Raw genomic sequence first — 10,466 nt, 5'->3', positions numbered from 1 at the left:
GGTTAAGCCCGATGAACCTGAATATCCGTTATGGAAAATTCATCATTAAAATTGTAATATTTAAACAATATTATGATAATAGTGTGCATTTTTTCCATATAAGGACATTGTAATCTATTAGCATACAAAATTTATCATAAAATATAACTTATAGTTTATTCAAATTAATTTGCTTGCATTTTAACACAGAATAAATGTTATTAATTTGATAAAGTGCTGATAGATTTATATGAATACAGTGCGTTAATTTTTCGGAATTATATAATGGCATAATTATCATTGATTTTTGTGTTTATTATATGCACTTGTATGATTAACAATGCGAAAGATTCAGGATACCTTCGGGACCCGTCTTGAAACACGGACCAAGGAGTCTAACATATGTGCAAGTTATTGGGATATAAACCTAATAGCGTAATTAACTTGACTAATAATGGGATTAGTTTTTTAACTATTTATAGCTAATTAACACAATCCCGGGGCGTTCTATATAGTTATGTATAATGATATTTATATTATTTATGCCTCTAACTGGAACGTACCTTGAGCATATATGCTGTGACCCGAAAGATGGTGAACTATACTTGATCAGGTTGAAGTCAGGGGAAACCCTGATGGAAGACCGAAACAGTTCTGACGTGCAAATCGATTGTCAGAATTGAGTATAGGGGCGAAAGACCAATCGAACCATCTAGTAGCTGGTTCCTTCCGAAGTTTCCCTCAGGATAGCTGGTGCATTTTAATGTTATATAAAATAATCTTATCTGGTAAAGCGAATGATTAGAGGCCTTAGGGTCGAAACGATCTTAACCTATTCTCAAACTTTAAATGGGTAAGAACCTTAACTTTCTTGATATGAAGTTCAAGGTTATGATATAATGTGCCCAGTGGGCCACTTTTGGTAAGCAGAACTGGCGCTGTGGGATGAACCAAACGTAATGTTACGGTGCCCAAATTAACAACTCATGCAGATACCATGAAAGGCGTTGGTTGCTTAAAACAGCAGGACGGTGATCATGGAAGTCGAAATCCGCTAAGGAGTGTGTAACAACTCACCTGCCGAAGCAACTAGCCCTTAAAATGGATGGCGCTTAAGTTGTATACCTATACATTACCGCTAAAGTAGATGATTTATATTACTTGTGATATAAATTTTGAAACTTTAGTGAGTAGGAAGGTACAATGGTATGCGTAGAAGTGTTTGGCGTAAGCCTGCATGGAGCTGCCATTGGTACAGATCTTGGTGGTAGTAGCAAATAATCGAATGAGACCTTGGAGGACTGAAGTGGAGAAGGGTTTCGTGTGAACAGTGGTTGATCACGAGTTAGTCGGTCCTAAGTTCAAGGCGAAAGCCGAAAATTTTCAAGTAAAACACAAATGCCATACAAATATAATTATATTATATAAATCAAGCTAATTAATATACTTGAATAATTTTGAACGAAAGGGAATACGGTTCCAATTCCGTAACCTGTTGAGTATCCGTTTGTTATTAAATATGGGCCTCGTGCTCATCCTGGCAACAGGAACGACCATAAAGAAGCCGTCGAGAGATATCGGAAGAGTTTTCTTTTCTGTTTTATAGCCGTACTACCATGGAAGTCTTTCGCAGAGAGATATGGTAGATGGGCTAGAAGAGCATGACATATACTGTTGTGTCGATATTTTCTCCTCGGACCTTGAAAATTTATGGTGGGGACACGCAAACTTCTCAACAGGCCGTACCAATATCCGCAGCTGGTCTCCAAGGTGAAGAGTCTCTAGTCGATAGAATAATGTAGGTAAGGGAAGTCGGCAAATTAGATCCGTAACTTCGGGATAAGGATTGGCTCTGAAGATTGAGATAGTCGGGCTTGATTGGGAAACAATAACATGGTTTATGTGCTCGTTCTGGGTAAATAGAGTGTCTGGCATTTATGTTGGTCACTTGTTCCCCGGATAGTTTAGTTACGTAGCCAATTGTGGAACTTTCTTGCTAAAATTTTTAAGAATACTAATTGGGTTAAACCAATTAGTTCTTATTAATTATAACGATTATCAATTAACAATCAATTCAGAACTGGCACGGACTTGGGGAATCCGACTGTCTAATTAAAACAAAGCATTGTGATGGCCCTAGCGGGTGTTGACACAATGTGATTTCTGCCCAGTGCTCTGAATGTCAAAGTGAAGAAATTCAAGTAAGCGCGGGTCAACGGCGGGAGTAACTATGACTCTCTTAAGGTAGCCAAATGCCTCGTCATCTAATTAGTGACGCGCATGAATGGATTAACGAGATTCCTACTGTCCCTATCTACTATCTAGCGAAACCACAGCCAAGGGAACGGGCTTGGAATAATTAGCGGGGAAAGAAGACCCTTTTGAGCTTGACTCTAATCTGGCAGTGTAAGGAGACATAAGAGGTGTAGAATAAGTGGGAGATATTAGACTTCGGTTTGGTATCGCCAATGAAATACCACTACTCTTATTGTTTCCTTACTTACTTGATTAAATGGAACGTGTATCATTTCCTAGCCATTATACGGATATATTTATTATATCTTATGGTATTGGGTTTTGATGCAAGCTTCTTGATCAAAGTATCACGAGTTTGTTATATAATCGCAAACAAATTCTTTAATAAAACGGTGCATTTATGTATTTTTGATTTGAAAATTTGGTATAACTCCAATTACTCAGGTATGATCCAATTCAAGGACATTGCCAGGTAGGGAGTTTGACTGGGGCGGTACATCTCTCAAATAATAACGGAGGTGTCCCAAGGCCAGCTCAGTGCGGACAGAAACCACACATAGAGCAAAAGGGCAAATGCTGACTTGATCTCGGTGTTCAGTACACACAGGGACAGCAAAAGCTCGGCCTATCGATCCTTTTGGTTTAAAGAGTTTTTAACAAGAGGTGTCAGAAAAGTTACCATAGGGATAACTGGCTTGTGGCGGCCAAGCGTTCATAGCGACGTCGCTTTTTGATCCTTCGATGTCGGCTCTTCCTATCATTGTGAAGCAAAATTCACCAAGCGTTGGATTGTTCACCCATGCAAGGGAACGTGAGCTGGGTTTAGACCGTCGTGAGACAGGTTAGTTTTACCCTACTAATGACAAAACGTTGTTGCGACAGCATTCCTGCGTAGTACGAGAGGAACCGCAGGTACGGACCAATGGCACAATACTTGTTCGAGCGAACAGTGGTATGACGCTACGTCCGTTGGATTATGCCTGAACGCCTCTAAGGTCGTATCCGTGCTGGACTGCAATGATAAATAAGGGGCAATTTGCATTGTATGGCTTCTAAACCATTTAAAGTTTATAATTTACTTTATAAACGACAATGGATGTGATGCCAATGTAATTTGTAACATAGTAAATTGGGAGGATCTTTGATCACCTGATGCCGCGCTAGTTACATATAAAAGCATTATTTAATACAATGACAAAGCCTAGAATCAATTGTAAACGACTTTTGTAACAGGCAAGGTGTTGTAAGTGGTTGAGCAGCTGCCATACTGCGATCCACTGAAGCTTATCCTTTGCTTGATGATTCGATAATAAAGATGTTGCAAGCGGGCATAATCATTATGCTTGCTTGCAGCATCGCACGCCACTTTGTTTGTGGTGTGTAAGGTAGGGAAGAAGAAATATAAAAGACCTAAATTGGAAACATCAATATATAAGTAAATATTGAACAAACAAAATGTATCGTCATCTTATTAGTGACGCGATGATAAAGTGGCAAACATATTCCATGTATAAATATTCCTATGGTATTAAAATTCAAGTAAAGAGGACATATATAAAAGTTTGTATATATGGTTCATTCAATGGTAGCAGCGGTTGGTTGGTTGGTGTCTGCTCCTCTTATTGTTCAAAACTTATGTTATGGTAGCAAGTCTATATCGTCATATTATTAGTGACGCGAAAAAGTAGTGGCAAAACATATTCCATGTATAAATAAATATTCCTATGGTATTGAAATTCAAGTAAAGAGGCCATTCAAGTAAAGAGGACTTATATAAATATAAGTATATATAATGGTAGCAGCGCGGTTGGTTGGTTGGTGTGTCTGCTCCTCTTATTGTTCAAAACTTATGTTATGGTAGCAAGACTGTATCGTCATATTATTAGTGACGCGAAAAAGTAGTGGCAAAACATATTCCATGTATAAATATTCCTATGGTATTGAAATTCAACTAAAGAGGACATATAAAATTACTATCAATGGTAGCAGTGGTTGGTTGGTTGGTGGTTGGTTGGCGGCTGCTCCTATTATTGTTCAAGACTTATGTTATGGTAGCAAGTCTGTATCGTCATATTAATTATTAGTGACGCGAAAAAGTAGTGGAAATCATATTCCATGTATAAATAGATTCCTATGGTAATGAAATTTTCAAGTAAAGAGAGGACCATTCAAGTAAGAGGACATATAAAAAGTAAGTATATGTTCCTCCAATGGTAGCAGTGGTTGGTTGGTTGGCGGCTGATCCTCTTATTGTTCAAAACTTATTTTATCAATATGAGTTTGGCAATACAATAAAGAAGACCAATCTAATCCATATAAAACTAAATGTATTATATGGATATGCTTAGGAAACCCATATATTCATAAAAAAAAATTATGTATAGAAAATTATACATATATCTTTTATATAAATGAATCGTATGGATATCGCCTTATGGTAGGTATAATAACTTTTTAAGGCATAATAATGTATAATATAGAAAATATACATTGAAATATAAATGCATTTTTATAGATATGGCGGCATATAAGTGCCATATACACAAGAATAAATAATAGAATTTACCAATATATAATTAAAATGAGATATATAAACCTAGTGAGGGGCTGCACTAGTATATGAATCGTATGGATATGGCTTATAGGTATAATACCTATAAGGCATAATAATGTATAATATAATAAATATAAATTAAGATATGAATGAATTATATAAATATGGCATAGAAATGCCATATACATACATAAGAATAAATGGTAGAATTTACCCATATATCACTGAAACACGATATATAAACCTAATGATAGCTGGCACTAGTACTGTAAACATGCACGCAATAGTGCGTGGGGTAAAAAACTACTATAGGGAGGTGGTCGTTGGCGGGCCCCTCCTCGTATTGGTCAAAACTTATGTTATGCATATGAATTTGTCAATACTATATAGAACGCCAAGCATATCCATATAAACTATGGATATGCATAGAAATCCATACAAAAGTAAAAAAAAATTATGTATAGAAAAATATACATATATTTATATAAGTGAATCGTATGGATATGGCTTATAGGTATAATACCTATAAGGCATAATAATGTATAACAAGTAAATATACATTGAAATGTGAATGCATTGTATGGATATGGCATATAAATGCCATATATATAGAAATAAATTGTATATCAATGATATAACAATTATAAACCTAGTGAGGGGCGGCACTAGTGAATGAATCGTATGGATATGGCTTATAGGTATAATACCTATAAGGCATAATAATGTATAATATAATAAATATACATTAAGATATGAATGGATTGTATAAATATGGCATAGAAATGCCATATACATAAGAATAAATGGTAGAATTTACCCATATATCACTGAAACACGATATATAAACCTAGTGATAGCTGGCACTAGTACTGTAAACAGGCACGCAATAGTGCGTGGGGTAAAAAACTACTATAGGGAGGTGGTCGTTGGCGGGCCCCTCCTCGTATTGGTCAAAACTTATGTTATGCATATGAATTTGTCAATACTATATAGAACGCCAAGCATATCCATATAAACTATGGATATGCATAGAAATCCATACAAAAGTAAAAAAAAATTATGTATAGAAAAATATACATATATTTATATAAGTGAATCGTATGGATATGGCTTATAGGTATAATACCTATAAGGCATAATAATGTATAACAAGTAAATATACATTGAAATGTGAATGCATTGTATGGATATGGCATATAAATGCCATATATATAGAAATAAATTGTATATCAATGATATAACAATTATAAACCTAGTGAGGGGCGGCACTAGTGAATGAATCGTATGGATATGGCTTATAGGTATAATACCTATAAGGCATAATAATGTATAATATAATAAATATACATTAAGATATGAATGGATTGTATAAATATGGCATAGAAATGCCATATACATAAGAATAAATGGTAGAATTTACCCATATATCACTGAAACACGATATATAAACCTAGTGATAGCTGGCACTAGTACTGTAAACAGGCACGCAATAGTGCGTGGGGTAAAAAACTACTATAGGGAGGTGGTCGTTGGCGGGCCCCTCCTCGTATTGGTCAAAACTTATGTTATGCATATGAATTTGTCAATACTATATAGAACGCCAAGCATATCCATATAAACTATGGATATGCATAGAAAACCATACAAAAGTAAAAAAAAATTATGTATAGAAAAATATACATATATTTATATAAGTGAATCGTATGGATATGGCTTATAGGTATAATACCTATAAGGCATAATAATGTATAACAAGTAAATATACATTGAAATGTGAATGCATTGTATGGATATGGCATATAAATGCCATATATATAGAAATAAATTGTATATCAATGATATAACAATTATAAACCTAGTGAGGGGCGGCACTAGTGAATGAATCGTATGGATATGGCTTATAGGTATAATACCTATAAGGCATAATAATGTATAATATAATAAATATACATTAAGATATGAATGGATTGTATAAATATGGCATAGAAATGCCATATACATAAGAATAAATGGTAGAATTTACCCATATATCACTGAAACACGATATATAAACCTAGTGATAGCTGGCACTAGTACTGTAAACAGGCACGCAATAGTGCGTGGGGTAAAAAACTACTATAGGGAGGTGGTCGTTGGCGGGCCCCTCCTCGTATTGGTCAAAACTTATGTTATGCATATGAATTTGTCAATACTATATAGAACGCCAAGCATATCCATATAAACTATGGATATGCATAGAAAACCATACAAAAGTAAAAAAAAATTATGTATAGAAAAATATACATATATTTATATAAGTGAATCGTATGGATATGGCTTATAGGTATAATACCTATAAGGCATAATAATGTATAACAAGTAAATATACATTGAAATGTGAATGCATTGTATGGATATGGCATATAAATGCCATATATATAGAAATAAATTGTATATCAATGATATAACAATTATAAACCTAGTGAGGGGCGGCACTAGTGAATGAATCGTATGGATATGGCTTATAGGTATAATACCTATAAGGCATAATAATGTATAATATAATAAATATACATTAAGATATGAATGGATTGTATAAATATGGCATAGAAATGCCATATACATAAGAATAAATGGTAGAATTTACCCATATATCACTGAAACACGATATATAAACCTAGTGATAGCTGGCACTAGTACTGTAAACAGGCACGCAATAGTGCGTGGGGTAAAAAACTACTATAGGGAGGTGGTCGTTGGCGGGCCCCTCCTCGTATTGGTCAAAACTTATGTTATGCATATGAATTTGTCAATACTATATAGAACGCCAAGCATATCCATATAAACTATGGATATGCATAGAAATCCATACAAAAGTAAAAAAAAATTATGTATAGAAAAATATACATATATTTATATAAGTGAATCGTATGGATATGGCTTATAGGTATAATACCTATAAGGCATAATAATGTATAACAAGTAAATATACATTGAAATGTGAATGCATTGTATGGATATGGCATATAAATGCCATATATATAGAAATAAATTGTATATCAATGATATAACAATTATAAACCTAGTGAGGGGCGGCACTAGTGAATGAATCGTATGGATATGGCTTATAGGTATAATACCTATAAGGCATAATAATGTATAATATAATAAATATACATTAAGATATGAATGGATTGTATAAATATGGCATAGAAATGCCATATACATAAGAATAAATGGTAGAATTTACCCATATATCACTGAAACACGATATATAAACCTAGTGATAGCTGGCACTAGTACTGTAAACAGGCACGCAATAGTGCGTGGGGTAAAAAACTACTATAGGGAGGTGGTCGTTGGCGGGCCCCTCCTCGTATTGGTCAAAACTTATGTTATGCATATGAATTTGTCAATACTATATAGAACGCCAAGCATATCCATATAAACTATGGATATGCATAGAAAACCATACAAAAGTAAAAAAAAATTATGTATAGAAAAATATACATATATTTATATAAGTGAATCGTATGGATATGGCTTATAGGTATAATACCTATAAGGCATAATAATGTATAACAAGTAAATATACATTGAAATGTGAATGCATTGTATGGATATGGCATATAAATGCCATATATATAGAAATAAATTGTATATCAATGATATAACAATTATAAACCTAGTGAGGGGCGGCACTAGTGAATGAATCGTATGGATATGGCTTATAGGTATAATACCTATAAGGCATAATAATGTATAATATAATAAATATACATTAAGATATGAATGGATTGTATAAATATGGCATAGAAATGCCATATACATAAGAATAAATGGTAGAATTTACCCATATATCACTGAAACACGATATATAAACCTAGTGATAGCTGGCACTAGTACTGTAAACAGGCACGCAATAGTGCGTGGGGTAAAAAACTACTATAGGGAGGTGGTCGTTGGCGGGCCCCTCCTCGTATTGGTCAAAACTTATGTTATGCATATGAATTTGTCAATACTATATAGAACGCCAAGCATATCCATATAAACTATGGATATGCATAGAAAACCATACAAAAGTAAAAAAAAATTATGTATAGAAAAATATACATATATTTATATAAGTGAATCGTATGGATATGGCTTATAGGTATAATACCTATAAGGCATAATAATGTATAACAAGTAAATATACATTGAAATGTGAATGCATTGTATGGATATGGCATATAAATGCCATATATATAGAAATAAATTGTATATCAATGATATAACAATTATAAACCTAGTGAGGGGCGGCACTAGTGAATGAATCGTATGGATATGGCTTATAGGTATAATACCTATAAGGCATAATAATGTATAATATAATAAATATACATTAAGATATGAATGGATTGTATAAATATGGCATAGAAATGCCATATACATAAGAATAAATGGTAGAATTTACCCATATATCACTGAAACACGATATATAAACCTAGTGATAGCTGGCACTAGTACTGTAAACAGGCACGCAATAGTGCGTGGGGTAAAAAACTACTATAGGGAGGTGGTCGTTGGCGGGCCCCTCCTCGTATTGGTCAAAACTTATGTTATGCATATGAATTTGTCAATACTATATAGAACGCCAAGCATATCCATATAAACTATGGATATGCATAGAAAATCCATACAAAAGTAAAAAAAAATTATGTATAGAAAAATATACATATATTTATATAAGTGAATCGTATGGATATGGCTTATAGGTATAATACCTATAAGGCATAATAATGTATAACAAGTAAATATACATTGAAATGTGAATGCATTGTATGGATATGGCATATAAATGCCATATATATAGAAATAAATTGTATATCAATGATATAACAATTATAAACCTAGTGAGGGGCGGCACTAGTGAATGAATCGTATGGATATGGCTTATAGGTATAATACCTATAAGGCATAATAATGTATAATATAATAAATATACATTAAGATATGAATGGATTGTATAAATATGGCATAGAAATGCCATATACATAAGAATAAATGGTAGAATTTACCCATATATCACTGAAACACGATATATAAACCTAGTGATAGCTGGCACTAGTACTGTAAACAGGCACGCAATAGTGCGTGGGGTAAAAAACTACTATAGGGAGGTGGTCGTTGGCGGGCCCCTCCTCGTATTGGTCAAAACTTATGTTATGCATATGAATTTGTCAATACTATATAGAACGCCAAGCATATCCATATAAACTATGGATATGCATAGAAATCCATACAAAAGTAAAAAAAAATTATGTATAGAAAAATATACATATATTTATATAAGTGAATCGTATGGATATGGCTTATAGGTATAATACCTATAAGGCATAATAATGTATAACAAGTAAATATACATTGAAATGTGAATGCATTGTATGGATATGGCATATAAATGCCATATATATAGAAATAAATTGTATATCAATGATATAACAATTATAAACCTAGTGAGGGGCGGCACTAGTGAATGAATCGTATGGATATGGCTTATAGGTATAATACCTATAAGGCATAATAATGTATAATATAATAAATATACATTAAGATATGAATGGATTGTATAAATATGGCATAGAAATGCCATATACATAAGAATAAATGGTAGAATTTACCCATATATCACTGAAACACGATATATAAACCTAGT

General features: G+C 33.4%; 1 non-coding gene across 1 annotated transcript in view; it reads left to right on the top strand.

Moving 5' to 3' along the window:
* Window positions 1-3,542, top strand: part of LOC119559112 — a 3,971-nt gene extending 429 nt beyond the window's left edge. Inside the window, exon 1 of the ribosomal RNA XR_005220671.1 lies at window positions 1-3,542. This exon is cut by the window's left edge and continues 429 nt beyond it. This is a non-coding gene — a ribosomal RNA (large subunit ribosomal RNA).
* Window positions 3,543-10,466: the final 6,924 nt, after the last annotated feature.

The sequence above is a fragment of the Drosophila subpulchrella genome, unplaced genomic scaffold, assembly GCF_014743375.2.
Source record: "Drosophila subpulchrella strain 33 F10 #4 breed RU33 unplaced genomic scaffold, RU_Dsub_v1.1 Primary Assembly Seq173, whole genome shotgun sequence".
NCBI lineage: Eukaryota > Metazoa > Arthropoda > Insecta > Diptera > Drosophilidae > Drosophila > Drosophila subpulchrella.
This window is presented reverse-complemented; position numbering and strand designations above follow the sequence as displayed.